We start from the raw sequence: 12847 nt of genomic DNA, 5'->3' as shown, positions 1-12847 counted from the left end.
GTTGTGCACTTGTGGTAGTCACTACTACTTTGCAAAGCTCTCGCCAATTGGGTTTCACCCTACCATACATCACAAGGTTAACGCCCTTTTGCCAAATGGAGAAAGGCTCGGACCTCCTGCTACTCTCACCTCAAATCTTTCTATTTGAGAATGTATGACCATTAGAGTATATGGATAACCCCTAATACTAAGCTCCCTGCATTCATACTAATACACTTGAAACCACTACTAAGAAGTTCTTCCTTGGAACTCTTTTCCACAACTTTGAAACCCTTGATATCACTTCACCTTTACATCGAAGCCATTTGAAACCATATACATATAACCTTTCATCATTTACATTGCATACAAACATATATAACATTGATTATACTTCAAAGGACCATAAACAACCCAACAAGTTGTAAAAAAATAACATGAAACCATTCCATATACATTAATACACAAGAACAATCCAAGACGAATCACTAAACAACACAAAACCCCTTAAACTCATACTTAGGCAAGGAAAAAAGCTTTGAAACCCTCACCAACAGCTTTGGAAGGGTCCAAAACTCTCCAAAACGACCTAAAGAACGTCTAAAACGGACATCCAAAACCCTGAACCCCCCCCCCCCCCCCCCCCCCACGGAAACTTGGTGCCCAGTAGCGCTCAACACCCAGGGGCTGACGCCTCTAGAAACGGGTGCTCAGGCGCTATTAGTAAGACCAAGACTCAATTTTCTCACTTTGAACTCTTACAAGCTACTTAATTTCAATTCTACACTTTTAAACCTTCATATAAGTTTATAACCTACATACACAAGTCTAAATACACTTGCTAGCACACTCCAATACCTCAGTTTCGTCCCAACTCTCCTACTTTCCATTTCCAACCCTTAAAACTCCTAAAATGGACTAAAACTCAACTTTTGAAGTCATTAACACTTCCATAACAGATTTTACTGGTTTTTAGCACCTAAACAAGTCCTAATATGTATATAACAATAGACCTCCAACCTTCCAAAACAGTTTATACTCACTACTCCAAAATCTCACTACTCAAAACCCCCTTTTTATATACCAAAAACACTTGAAAACTTCAACTATAAACTCTCATTTTGCTACAAAACAATTTTCAATCATCTAGCCTTCCTAACAAGTCCCAATTTATCTTATGACAACACCTAGACAATAGTTTCCTCACATCAGTCCCAAATTCTCAAACTCACACATACAAACCCCATTTTAGGCATAAAACCAAATAATTTCACAATTTCTCATCACAATCATTTGGAATTCAGTTTCACAAACACTTTCACATTATTACAATCACAAACACTTCATAATACCAGATATCATCATTTATACCTATCAAATTCTATATTACTATCACAATTTCATCCAATACATCATATTATTCTTATATATTATATTTTAATATAAATAAACATAATTTAAGACAAATATAGCTTTCCTTACCTTAAAAGGAACTCCTACAACTCTAAGAAGTCCCAACTGTTGCTTCCACTGCAAGGAATTCTAGAAAAGTCAATAACTCATCAATTGGTGATCGGAATCAAACCTTAGAATCTCAAATTGAATAAGAGTCAAGAAAGAAACACTTTTGATACATGCAAGAACAAATTTCTCTACATGATCATAGATCGGAATTAAAATGAAAAAAGAGATAAAAACTTACTTGTTTTAAAGAAAGAACTGATTTGGTAGAAGTGGAGATTACTCCGCCATGATCTCCTAAGTACCTCCTGATCGTTAAACAGATGATCGAGGAGTTATAACTTTTAAAGAAAAGATAGAAAACTCTAAAAAAATGGTTTCTAGAAAGATGGTACATTTTAAAGTAGTGAAACTCGTTTATAAAATTATTTATAATTAAACCATTTAATATTAAAATAATCGAGTCTCACTGTTTTTAAATTATCATCACTTCTAAAATACTATTTTCTGGAATTTTAGAGTTTTATTATGAAATATTATTTTCTGGAGTTTTAGAGTTTTATTATGATTAGATGACTGAGAAACATTGAAAACTCCAAGATGTTTGGGTCTCAATTCTTAATACATTACACTCGTAATTTTGTAACCTTTAATCAAATTTAATTGTTAGAAAGAGTACGTTAATCTTTTACTTGTAATGAATATAAATGCGTTAATATCTTATTAAGTTTATCTATTTAGACTACATGCAAAACCTGCGCAAATGTAGAATTTAAGTTTACATTTTTAGATGCAATTTTTTTAGCTCAATAGGCTAAAATAGTTTAATCCAAGACTGTCTACAATTAGAAAACACCGAGTATAAAAAATAAGTTAATCTGATTTATATGAGTTATGACTCGTTATAAGTTAAGTTAAAGATAAGATAATTTAATTTGATATATTTTATGATAAATAAAAAATTTTGTAATTTGTTTCATTCATTAATGAAGGGATAAATTAAGTGAGTTGACTATTTTCAATTGTTTTATATATTTATTATAATATAATCATAACTAATTAATTAAACTATTATTTTTTTTCTATAGCAATATAAGGAGGATATTCACCTATTTCATTTAACATTAATTATAAGTAAAAATTAATATTTTAAAAACACTAAACGAGGATATTCACCTATTTCATTTAACATTAATTATAAGTAAAAATTAATATTTTAAAAACACTAAATAAAAATCAAAATATTAACTTAAATAATTCAAATATTATCAAACAGTATTCAAGTATTAAAAAATAGTGTTAATCTACATGCTAACTTATTTTCCATTCGATTTAAAAAATATATTATATAATTCAATTTGACTTGTAAGAATATATTTCCACTCGTGATAAAAGATGTAAAAGAATATTTTTAAAATTTAAATGAAAATTTTAATCTATTTAGAGTTAGTTATTTTATGTGCAAATAAGTGAACATTGGAAGAGCATACTTGACAAGTTATAATATTAAACATATTTTATTTAGATTTGGAGTTGCCTTTTGAGACACTTAAACGTGATTATTAATTTTATTTATTGATCAACCTTTTAATGGTTTATGGGTCAGGCATATAGTATAGCCCATAGTTTTGTGATGCAAAACCTGTGTGGACATATCTTCCTGTACCTCCTTTTTTTCTTCTGGCAGCTCCATAAATCCACTTTACCTTTATTTTTACCATCTCCGGTTGCATGAATAACTTTTACATTTTTATTGTAATTTTTGTAAGGGACAATTTAAGAATTATAAATACTTTGGGGTGCAGGAAGAAATCAACGAGGTGCGGGAAGAAAAAGCCTATCTGTATGTATGCTAAAAGGAAGTCCATTAAAAGTGGTGTAAAATTGATGGATTAATTTCACTACATACTAATCCTTTTATCCAACCATAGTACTACTACTACCCTCATCCCAATTAAAACAGTCATATATTCTCAACAAGTGCATTAAATAAAGTTAAAATGTTCGGAGATTCCTATTTTTACGGATTCGTATCAATTGGATCTTAGTATTCTCAAAATTCTCAATTAAGTCCATGTTTTGGTAAAATTGACTCAATAAAACCCTTGCCATTAAATACGTGGCAGAGTAATAGGTGATTACGTGGATTTATTTTAAGAGTAGATTTATTTTAAGTTTTAAATATAATATATGTTGCCTCTCTCATTCTCTTCCGTGCCATGGATTCCAGTACCCCCAAAGTTTTTTTCTTTCTTCTTCTCCTTTGGTCTTTCAATCGCCGGATAATTTCTTCGTCAAACTTACAGTGGTCGTGGTCGGATAAAATAAAATAAAAAAGAAAAGGAGAAAGATGAAGATGGGTAACTATAACATGACCGGTCCCCTCCCTCTCCCTGTCGTCGCCATGATCGCCCCCTTGCAGAAATGTAGAGTGCATCGTACAAAAAATTAACAGTTATTTGATCAGCATCTAAAATTTAAAATAAAATAAAATAAAACCCAAATTCATTCAGTGAAGATGGTAAAACAAAAACATGCTCAAAATTAAACAGAGAAAAAGAATGCAACGAAGTCAGCATCAAAATTGAATGCAGAGAAACTCAATCCAGTAGATGATTGAAATCCAAATATGGCAAAGAAACCCTATGGGAAAGTAAAAAGTGTTGGAATAGGAAGAGAACCGAGGGTTTGGACCGAGTGCGCCTAACCGAACGGTTTATGATGCCAAGTGTATCTAACCGAGCGGTAATGCTTCAGCACCGAACGCTATGGACACACCAGCAGAACACTGCAGCATAGACGACCGAGAACGACCCAGCAAGAACACGAACAACACCGAACGGTCAAGCCCTTTACACCGAACGGTCAAGGAGGTGAGCAGAGAAAGGAAGAGTAAAACTCAAACGCAATGAATTCTCGTATATTCAAAAAATTTAGTACAACCCAGCCTTCTCGAGGGTTTTGCGGTGGGTGGTGGCCATGGAGACACTGTCGAGGACGGCGTCAACGGTGACGCTTTTGCTCGTTGAGAGGAACTTTCATAAATTTTATAATCCCCTGCACTCTGAACCACGCTGATACTGCCCGTACCGCCAGAATTCGACGTCGTTTCCAGTGCTGGTGATTCGATTTCGATGATGGATCTCCGACCAGAACCGGAACTCGCTTGAACATCGAGAGTGGCAGCGTTCCTTGGCGTCGGAATACATGCAAGGAAGGATTTCACCGAGGAGGTTTGCGTGGAGGACAATGACCTTTTCTTTCTTCTCTCCCGTTCTTCTTCGTTGTCGTCCTCGAGGAGTTCGGTAGGGTTTGGAGAGGGATGATTGGGGGCCTAAATTGCACGACGTGTTTGGGTTGTGGTTTTGGGATTTGGGGCTTAGGTTTAGGGTTGGCGGTTTCGCTGGAAGTGGCGAGGGAAGGTATTTTGGGCGGATGAAGAGATTTAAAGAGAGAAGAAGACAATGATTTGGGTTTAGAAAGAGATTGAAAGAGAGAAGATGACGATTTTGGTTGTGGAAGAGATTGAAAGAGCAACGATTTAGGTTGAGGAAGAGAGGAAAACGACGTCGTCGTTTTGGATGGGGTTGTTGTTGTTGTTCTTCCATTACAACAACGACAAGGAACATCTGATTTTCTTAAATTTTATAATTTAAAATTTTATAAATATCCACGTAGTAACCGCATTTGTGCCACGTTACACATAAAAGATACCTCAGCATGCCACCTCGTAAGAAAGTTAACGTCGTCCACAACAATTAACGTCAAGTGCTTTATTGAGTCAATTTTACCAAAACAGGGACCCAATTGAGAATTTTGACAATACAAAGATTCAATTGATACGAATCTGTAAAAATAGGAATCTCCGAAAACATTTTACCTTACATAAAAATAGTGAGAGAGTTGTGTGGTTAATCAATTGACGACAAATTGAAAAAAGAAAATACAACTAAAAGAACATAATTTGTTTTTGGACAAATTAGAAAGGATAGTTTTGTAGATGAATTTGGAAAAGTATAATTATTAAAAGGTAGCAATTAATTTAATATTTAAAATTATATTTAAATTTTAATGCATTGAACTATTCTAACCGAGTCAAAAGTTATACTTTGTTATTAAGTGTATTTTTTTATTTTAATGTATTATAGTTAAGTATAATGATTTTATTGTGACTTAACCTCTAGTTCTTGGAATAATTTTTTGACAATTGTTTCACTATAAACTAAACTCGTGATTTTGACTTTCATAGATTTATTAAAGAAAAAATTGTTATAAGTCACATCACTTATCTCATAATATATTCTATAAGAGAAACAAGATTAAATCATAATCAAATATTGGTGTATAGATTATTTATACTATTAAGTAGGGATAATTGCATTATAGCTACAAGTTATAGCATGTAATGATATACTTAATCCAACAATTAAAAAAACAAAGAAAAAATGTGCATTATGGCATAAGAAGTTTAATGATCTTTTAAGGATGACAAGGTGTCATAGATAGAGTTATGATATGTTTATTTATGAATAAGAGTAATATCCGAAGTTTTTAATTATGTATCGTGTTTTCGAAAAATAAAAATAAAAACCATTTTGTTCTTAGTATCTCCTCTTTAAAAGAAAGTTAAAATTAGAAGAAATAGTTTTGATGTAGTTGGAGGATTCACCGGACATATATTTGAAAAGCTTGTAAATCTATTTGTTCTCCGTTGCATTATCACATTATTAATACTAAATAACATAGTTTATTGTAATTTTTTATCAATTACTTTTTTTTTTATAAAATAAGATCTTATTACATTAAAAATAATATCTTATTCCATGAGCATAAAAGAAAGTTTTTCTTCTCAATTCGATATACTTATTATTAAATATTTTATTAAAGATATTTATATTATAGAATTGAATATATTTTATGGAATTTGTTATATTTTTAGAGTTTTGTATGCTTTGTGAAAGGGAAATGTCCACAAATAATTCTAACTTTGTTATAATTTTGAAGTTTTTTACACTTTGTTATATTTTCAGAGTTTTATACTCTATATTTTCAGAATTTTGTAGGCTAAAAATGTAAAAAAAGAATTAGAATACACTCGTTGTTTTAGATGTTGCACCCATAACAAAAGGAACAAACCTAAAAATGAAAAAAAAGTATAATATATATATATATATATATCAAACATTCCTTATCCACCATCCAACACCTTTTATAGCTAATCTTTCTACCTCTTCAAATACTTATGTGAATTTAAGTTAAATAGTACAATAACAATAGTACACATTGCTTTTTTGTTCGGTGCCATCATCAAGTAACGTAACTCATTTATCTCTCTGCCTGTAGCACTTATTTAATTTAATATTATTCCATCTTCTTTTATCCTAAGTGGCCCCACCAAATTGCATCAACTCACTTTCACGTAGACTAATCTTATTCCTTGGAATTCCTTATTATTTTAATATAATAAAACCATCTCTCTGCATTCATTCTTTCGTCAATATAAGAAAACAGAGGACAAATATATTATCTTTAATGTAATTTGCAATCAATTTTCAAAAACCCCTCGTATACCTTTTTTTTATATATACATAAGCATTTAATGGCTGCATGATATGTATATTTACTCATAAAAACCGAAACAAACAGTGGGATTACACCGAGACTGACACTCATATAACCCAAACAAAACCCAGGTTAGCATCCATACAATGTGTTCATTATCACCAACATCTCAAGGAACCAAAACAATGGTATACAAACTCATAAATAGCAACCCATACTAGAAAGAAACTCAAGCTAACTCCTCCTACCTCAAAAGATCCAAGCTTCTTTTTGTCTCACTTGCAGTCCAAAAGTCTCCCTCTTCAAGTTTTCCCTTTCTCTCTAATGGCACTAGTGCAAAATGGGGCTAAGAACACGGGTCATACGTCTTGGTTTCAAAAAATAGAAGCATATATAAAGACAGTGACATTTTTGCAATTTAAACGAACTTATACACCTCGATTGTAGGGGAACTGAAGCATAAAAACCAAATTACCTCGGTTAAAAGCCAAACCGAGGCGTAATGTTCTGCCACTTCCCACCTAAAACTGGATATTCAACTGACAACTTTTTGAAATTGCCCTACTGCCTTGTTTCTCTGACCAACCGAGACAGAAAGGTTTTGTACACTGCCCTTAGGTATCCTTTCTCGCGAGCCTTGGGTATCCTCCATTTTTTATTTCTCTTCTTCATTCGAAATCCAGAAGCTTAAAGCTTCTGCTCTTTTTCTTCATCGCGGTGGACTTAACGTTGATGACGAGTGCGGCGAGGCACGACAAGGTCGTGGCGAGGTCGCGGCGAGGGCGTCCTGCAGCAGTGGTGTTTCTGCGAGGGTTCAAACTCCAGCTTCTTTCTTCACTCTTATCTTTCCCGACTTCACAAGAAGGGGAGGCATCAACCTTCATCTTTTCTTCTCTCTGTTCTGGTTTTGCCTTGCAGGAGCCTTCCTTCTTCCCCAAATCGTTCTCAGTTCTGGTTCTTTCTCGCAAGGAGGGAATGTGAGTTCAAAATTATGGTGCGACCCAACTCCACAACACGTGGATTCGTTCGCTGGCGTCTCTACGGCGGAGAATGTCTCGGTCTGCCAGAGTTTAGCGCCGGTGCATTGCATTCTAGGGTTTCGATTTGGGACTTTGGGGTCCTGTTCTTGCGTTCTTAATTAGGAATGTTCTTGTGTATCTGAAATTGAAAAAGAATGAAATTAGAGTTTTGATCTTGTTATATTTTTTCGATTTGAGAAGGTGAGATTTTCCATTTTTTGAATTTGGGTCTGGGATTTTTGTTTGATCTGCGTTTGGGTTTCTTTAAGAGCTTCGTTGCATCTGCGTTGGGTTTGATCGTTAGGAATTCCACCTTCGAGGTAGCCAGTAGCCAGTGACGACAAACAAGTTCAGACTGGATGGCAGTAGACTCTTTGGTTGGGGCGGATTGAGCTTAGTTGGGTCTTATGCAATTTTGGTCATCTTCTGTTGTGTCGCACACTTCAAGACCTTTGTGTCGCATTCACCGCCATTTTAGTTTTCTCTCTCTGCTCTTATAGTTGAAATAAATATGCCAAAGTTGTGTTTAGGAAAATAGTGCAGTAACCAGTGGTGTGTAATTAATTATGTTCAGGTGTAAAGGTGAATGGATTTGCCTGCAAGGCAGAGACGAATGTGACAAAAGATGATTTCTTCTTTGCTGGTTTAGCCAAACCTGGAGTTATGAACAACACATTGGGATCTTTGGTTACTGCAGCCAATGTGGAAAAAATTCCAGGACTTAACACATTGGGAGTGTCTTTCTCTAGAATAGACTATAAAGCTGGGGGACTTAACCCATCTCACACACGCCCTCGTGCCACTGAGATTTTGTTTGTGTTGGATGGTCAATTAGACGTGGGGTTTATTACCACAGCCAAAAAGCTCATCGCAAAGTCCATTAAGAAAGGTGAAATCTTTGTGTTCCCGAAAGGTTTGGTGCATTATCAGAAGAACAGTGGAGATAAGCTTGCTTTAGTGCTTCCCGCTTTCAACAGCCAACTTCTTGGAACATTTTCTGTAGCTGTAGCTCTACTGCTCAAAAACCACTATATTGCCTCGGTTCAGGTCCCAACCGAGGCAGTAGAATCTGGGTTGACTTTTTGCCTCGCCTGTATATGCCTCGGTTGAGGAACCGCTGCCTGTGGACGAAAATAACTGTTGTCGTTTCCCTTGACTGCACTAGTGTGGCTTCACGCGGTACACACACAACTTCCTCACCGTTCTCTCTTCTTTGCCGCTTCCTTTCTGTTATATCTATATAACTCCCCTCCCCCTCTATCCTAAAATCCTAAAATATTTGAACTCCAAAATAACCAACATCCCTTCTTTTTCGGTCCTCTCCCCCTTTTTCTTTAATTCATTCCAAAAACCTAATATTATGTTTTATTTTCATGGTCTATTCTTTATCCAAAATACGTGTGCCCCAAACCTAGAAAAAATCTGCACCAAAAATTTCCTTTTTAAACCTTCTCATATGCCCTCTCAACATTCACAACATTCATGACAACCATGCCACAATCTTTTCTGCTAACGTAATGCACAAAAAGCATATATGACTCATACCCACAATAATTAATATACCCATAAAAATAAAATAAATAAATAAATAAATAAAATGTGAAGAAACTTTTGAAATAGCATGAGACCCATTGTGTGATTAACTAGGAATGAGATTAATTAAATAAGGGGTGTGTGTGTTTAGTAAAGATTTAATTAAGTGTTTCTATTAATTTAATCTTGATATCATATTTGCATTTAGCAAATATATGTTTGATTGTTTCATATTTTTGGTTGATTTGAAATAGTTATAATAATTGTTTGATTATTGGCTTGTGAATACCATTATGTGATGGATAATTTTCGGAGGAGTTGTGAGACGACATAGTTCCGGGTATGAAGCTGAGTATGGGAGACTTGTCGTGTGGTGGTATGCGGGTGAAAAAAAGACAGGGTGTTGTGGGATCGTTGCACCGTACCCAGTAAATTCAGGATGACTCTTTTGACCGTGGATGTGGGAAAGAGATTCTCTTCGGCCATGGATGCGGGAATATATGTGCATATTTTTGGTATGATATGAAATAGTTATGTTTTTATTAATTTAATCTGGATATGATATTTGCATTTAGCAAATATATGTTTGATTGTTTCATATTTTTGGTTGATTTGAAATAGTTATAATAATTGTTTGATTATTGGCTTGTGAATACCATTATGTGGTGGACAATTTTCGGAGGAGTTGTGAGACGACATAGTTTCGGGTATGAAGCTGAGTATGGGAGACTTGTCGTGTGGTGGTATGCGGGTGAAAATAAGACAAGGTGTTGTGGGATTGTTGCATCGTACCCTGAAAATTCAGGATGACTCTTTTGGCCGTGGATGCGGGAAATATATTCTCTTCGACCGTGGATGCGGGAAGATGATGAGTTCGAGTTGATGACTCTTTCAGCTGTAGATGCGAGAAAGAGATTCTCTTTGATTGTGGATGTGGGAAGAGGATAGGTCCGGTGACGAATGAGGGGATGACTCAAACTAGTTAGTTTTGATGAACGGGAAGTACGGTAGGGTACAGGGGGATAGACTACTTATTGCTGATGATGATGAGTAACCATGTTGAAATTGTAGGCGTGTTGTTGTTGTTTTATATTTGTGAGGAATATCTAGCGTGTATGTGTGTTATGTTATTTGTTTATGATTGATTCTCAGTTAGCTCACTCCTATGTTTGTGGTTGTGGTTTCCACTTGTAATGACCGATTATTTCGAGAACAGATGATTGTGTAGATATTTCAGTTGTGTTACAACACGACGAGCAAATTGAGAAGGAGTTGGAGAATTTATGGGTTATTTTAAATAAATTATTTTACTGGAAATTCTATTCTGTAATAAATTGAAATTATGATTTATTTTTGGTTAATTGTAAAAAATTATTAAATTTGGATTTTTTATGATTTACATTTTTTTTCAAAATTTTACTTGTAACCATGACATAAAAAAAAGTTGTTACAAATGGTGTGTAAAAAATGTTTGATATTATGGTATATATATATATATATATATATATATATATATATATAGTTATGCTTTCTTTATTTTTAGGTTTGTTTATAACTCATTTTTTTTTATTTTTCCTATGTAGAGAGACTGTAATAAAGCCGTGGTTACAAGTTTGACTTTTAGCTATAAAAGATTACTAAGAAACCATAATCTAAAACAATGAGTAAATCCTAAAGTTTTTTACATTTGTAGGGTACAAAACTCTGAAAATATAACCAAACATACAAAACTTTGAAAATATAATAAAGTTAGAATTGTTTGTGGACATTTTCCTTTGACAAAGGTACAAAACTCTGAAAATATAACAAATAATAAAAATTATGAAAATAAAAAAGTTAATATTTAAGAAACATAAATAAACAATAAAAATTGTAAGCATAGGGGTCGCTGTTAAACAATTTATCTTTGTAAAGAGTTTAATAGTTGGCATTTCGCCTTTAAACAAAGGTTCATTCAAGATCTCTTCAATTTCATCATCTTCACAAACCTGTCCAATCTCATCATCTTCGGACATTGAATCATCATTTCTAAAAAACAATTCAGACCAATTATCAATTCCTTCGGATGTTATTATGCTTGTGAAAATTTAGAGAAAAGTCCAACCTAAAAATTTAGTAAAATAAAATAAACATGAGTAATGATTTATCACACCAGTAACATTCTTCACCTTGCAAATTAATATGATTTCTCAAAGCATATCAATTATTTCGTTATTCATGTAACGTCCCAAAAATATACATCATGCATATATAATAAAGACGTTATCATACGTAATATGATAAAGCAGTCAAGAGTAATATTAAGGATTACAGTCATCCTCAGAATAGAGCGGAAATTACAACAAGGGTAGATAGAATTTCTCCATGAAAAACGGAGAGAAAATAAACTTAGAATACACACGAGTTTATTCCAAACATTAAGAACCACGAAGAGAAACTAGCTAAACTAAGCTGCAGCACTGCTGTCCCCATCAAGAGCTGCTTTCAAAGTATCCTCATCACCATCTGCTCTCATCCAAGTGGATGATCATCGCCAAAGAATCATACCCAAACAGCACACAACACAAACAATGCAAGGGTGAGCTAGATATAAAAAGCATGTTATACAATTTAACGTGATATACAAAAGTCAATCATACATGGTAAATCAATATCACAAGACTTATTACATTAAACCCCGACTTGTTACTTTATATCCCGACTCGTCCGGACCAGAATGATTACCGAGCTATGGCGGGTCTTGCACTCGTGGTGGCTTTATGGAACTTGAGCACTCCCGCTCTGGCACTCCCGCCTGGTGAAACTTTGGGCACTCCCGCCCGGCCACAATCACGAGGTTAATCCGTTATCACTCACCTTGGATCATATGGAAGCATCCAAGACTAGGACCTTCTGCTACTCCTCACCACATGTTCAATCCTCTCTACATGAGAAGAAAGACCATTGGAGTTTCAGGATGACCCCCAAAACTGAGCTACCATGTAATCATTCTATACAACCCCAAAACACCACCATGTATCCTCTCCTTGAGGATCATGGAATTACGTCCATGAATCATATTGTTACTTTGAAACTTAACCACAATTATGAATAATCAGATAGCGCCATATTAACACAACAAATCCGACATATTTCATACATTCACATATTTCATGTCATAGATAATATTCCAAACATTGGTACATAATTCAATCCAAAAGCAAAGGAACTTAAAATTCAACATATTTGTAAAATACTATTTGGACGAGCACTATTCACTGGACACTATTGGACGAACGCTCACTCACTGTTTG

The 12847-nt window shown here is 34.3% G+C and overlaps 1 pseudogene; it reads right to left on the bottom strand.

Moving 5' to 3' along the window:
• Positions 1–3898: 3898 nt before the first annotated feature.
• Positions 3899–5162, bottom strand: LOC128194370 (uncharacterized; annotated as a pseudogene).
• Positions 5163–12847: the final 7685 nt, after the last annotated feature.

Source organism: Vigna angularis, chromosome 10 (assembly GCF_016808095.1).
Source record: "Vigna angularis cultivar LongXiaoDou No.4 chromosome 10, ASM1680809v1, whole genome shotgun sequence".
NCBI lineage: Eukaryota > Viridiplantae > Streptophyta > Magnoliopsida > Fabales > Fabaceae > Vigna > Vigna angularis.
Note: the sequence above shows the minus strand (reverse complement) of the source record. Positions and strands in the feature narration are given on the sequence as shown.